Source organism: Pundamilia nyererei, unplaced genomic scaffold (genome assembly GCF_000239375.1).
Source record: "Pundamilia nyererei isolate P.nyererei 1_Seehausen unplaced genomic scaffold, PunNye1.0 scaffold00015, whole genome shotgun sequence".
In the NCBI taxonomy this organism is placed as follows: domain Eukaryota; kingdom Metazoa; phylum Chordata; class Actinopteri; order Cichliformes; family Cichlidae; genus Pundamilia; species Pundamilia nyererei.
Window position 1 is genome coordinate 4,603,645 of NW_005187416.1, and position 3,117 is coordinate 4,606,761.

A 3,117-nucleotide genomic window follows, 5' to 3' on the forward strand; every position below is an offset into this window, starting at 1 on the left:
TATCAGTCAATGCCACGTTTTTCAATAACTACAATTTTTCAAAAGGAAAGAAAAGAAAAAGGGATTTAAAAAGGACGAACAAACCAGATATGATCAAGAGGTAAAGGTCAGAATTAGCAGTGGTAAGGCCTAGGGTTGGCTGGCTAATGGCAGTAGCCACCTACTCTAATGATGAACACTTTATGGCTAAAGAAAATTTTAATGAATAAGCAGTGTTGGGAAGGTTACTTTTATAATGTATTCCACTACGGATTACAGATTACATGCCCCAAAATATATTTTGTGACGTATTCCTTTCTGTTACTCAATGAGAGTAACGTATTCTAAATACTTTGGATTACTTAATATATTATCAAGATTTTTACAACTACATGAATGTACTATTGCGGTGTGATTTATTACTATTATTGAAGGATACTCACCATACCAATACCAACTACATTTTTAAATCTTAATATAAAATGAGTAACATTAGGGTGGACATTAGGTAAGGCTGCACTTTTTGCAGTGATCTCTTATAGAAAACTACTCTAGAAAACTAAACAGGTCCGCGGCTCACAAAATCCCTCTGAACAGTTGTTATAAAAGATAACTTCATGTAGTGAAAAATATATATATATTTGAATATATATATATTTTCCTCACACCAGTAAAATTTGTTGTTCTCTCACTGTGAATCCTGCAGTAGTTCCTTCCCCTCCTTCTATTCTTGTTAACAGTGGCTTGGACTGGTGGTGGCAGTGGTGGATAGTGTCTCTGACTCTCAGTGTATTCGCAAGGTGAGTGCGCAGTCAAGACACAAGGATTGTGTGTGTGTGTGTGTGTGTGTGTGTGTGTGTGTGTGTGTGTGTGTGTGTGTGTGTGTGTGTGTGTGTGTGTGAGTGTGAGTGAGTCATCAATCAAAACCATTCAAGTAATAGTGATAAGTGTCCCCTGGTTGCAGTGAAGCTGAGGTGATTGACTCTGGCATGTTTTATTATAAGTCAGAGCACTTTGCTCTCCACTTCACTACCAATTAGGACCACTCACCTTTTGAGTCCTGACCTCTGCAGGACAAAATATATTTCTCCCTTTGCACACTGATGAGACCTGAAACTGGCCTAAACTGACTTGAATCCTAATACTCTGCCCTCACCGCTGACACATTATATTCCTGACATCAGGTTATTGTTTCACCCTGACTTTAGCCTCCAGTTTGTGTGTTTTCAACCTCTGGACACACTTGGATGTAATATCCTGTAACCTGGCTGTGGACTGTTAACTGAAGTAGCTATTTATTAGTTCACTGATGAATCGTAATGATAAAGATATGATACAAACAAAGTTAAGTTCAGAGAAACATGGTGTTGTCTTGAAATTGCCAGACTCCATGATCGTAGACTCTGGGTCAAGCCAAGGTAAGGTCCTGTAGTTGGTTGTGAGTCTGGTTTAACACGTGCAGTAACCTCAAGGGGCTGAAAAAAATTAGCGCTTTGACAGATGAGCTGACACAGGCAGCAGTAGGCGATAGCTGTCTGCTGGGCCTCACTTCCAATAATTCAAGTCACTGAACTGGACCTCCTGACTGTGTTTGTGCTCTGGGTGTCTACTGCAGCATTTTTACCAGGATTATCTGACAAATAATTTGGTCTGCTCTGTTGTACAGATGTCCTCTGTGAAATCACAGAGTTTGGGTATTTGCTGGTAAGGAGAATTTAGTGTTTTAAAACAATGTTAAGTAGGAAAGACATCAACAAAGGTTGCTGCCCATCAATTTGGAAAAAGTTGTTTTTTCAGTCAATTTGAAGTTCATGATTCTACAGTGAGAGATTAATAACATTTGGAAAACAAAGCAAGCACAGTTGGCAATCTTCACAGGAGCAAATTCACAACAGCTCAGTGCTCAAACTGCAAAAAAAGCAAGTTAGTGTCAGCATCAGTTAGAGTGTTTAATGTTAAAGCTCACAATTAGAAAAAGACTAAAAATCAATGGTTTGTTCAGAAAGGTTGTGAGGGAAAAGCATCTTTTCCTCCTAAAAAGAAAATCACTGCACAAATTATGTTTGCACAGTTGCATCTGAACAAACCACAATACTTCTAGAACAATGACCAAACTGGATTGCACTGAGTGGAAAATAAAGCAAATATGATGTCAACAGCTAAACAGCAGAAAAAGAAAAGAAACAGGGTATTGCCCAAAACTCCAGGACCTGTGCGAGAGCTGTGCATAAACAAATGTCCACAAACCTCAAATAATAAAAGCAATTTTGCAAAGTATGAACGATGTGTGAGACTGATAAAAATAATTCAGAAACTTATTACTTTAGGCTATGGTTGGTAAAACTAGGGTGTACTTGGTTCTTCACAGGATTATATCTAGAAATATTTCTGTCTCCAAAACAGCCAACATGGCAGCAACCAGAACACTAATGTTGAGCCAAGAGACCTATAGTTGGCATACAGGTGATCTCTGGTCTCATAAACTGGTTTATATACAGTCTACCGTCTGTTGGTTGCAGTTTCAACCAATCATCCACAACATTAAAACCCCTGGCAGAGTAAGCATGTCATAACAAGGCAATATATTACTGAGAATCCTTGACTCCTGGTTTTTATTTGTTACCTTTACATAGACTACCCACACTGCAAGTATTGCTCAGTAACAGTACTAGGAATATGAAAAAGATTCCAAGGTGATGACTCCCCCCACCCCCACCCCAACTCCTCAGATATGTCCAAGCAAACATCCATGGAACAAGCCCCTCACAGGCACCTTGTAACCCTCAGCTGCTAACGTCCAAGAGCCAGATGCTTTCTCTAAATTAAAGTCTTGATTGTTGCAGTTAATATTTAGTTAATTTTCTTTGTAATGTATCCATTATATTTGCTGTCATTCAATCCTGTGTTTGCAATTAACCCGTGTGGTTCTTAGAGTAACTAAAGGGACTGTCTCGACAACAGTCTTAAATCTAAGTCTTATAATTATGATGAAAAGTTTTCGGATGTCAACTTCACTTCTGTGAACTTGTAATAGTCAGGTCCTCCCATTTTTGTTCTTTCAGCACTGTTGATTGTGTAAAAATAAAAATAGCTTATTATAACTGCAGTACAGCTGTTATTCCATCTTGAGTAGCTCCG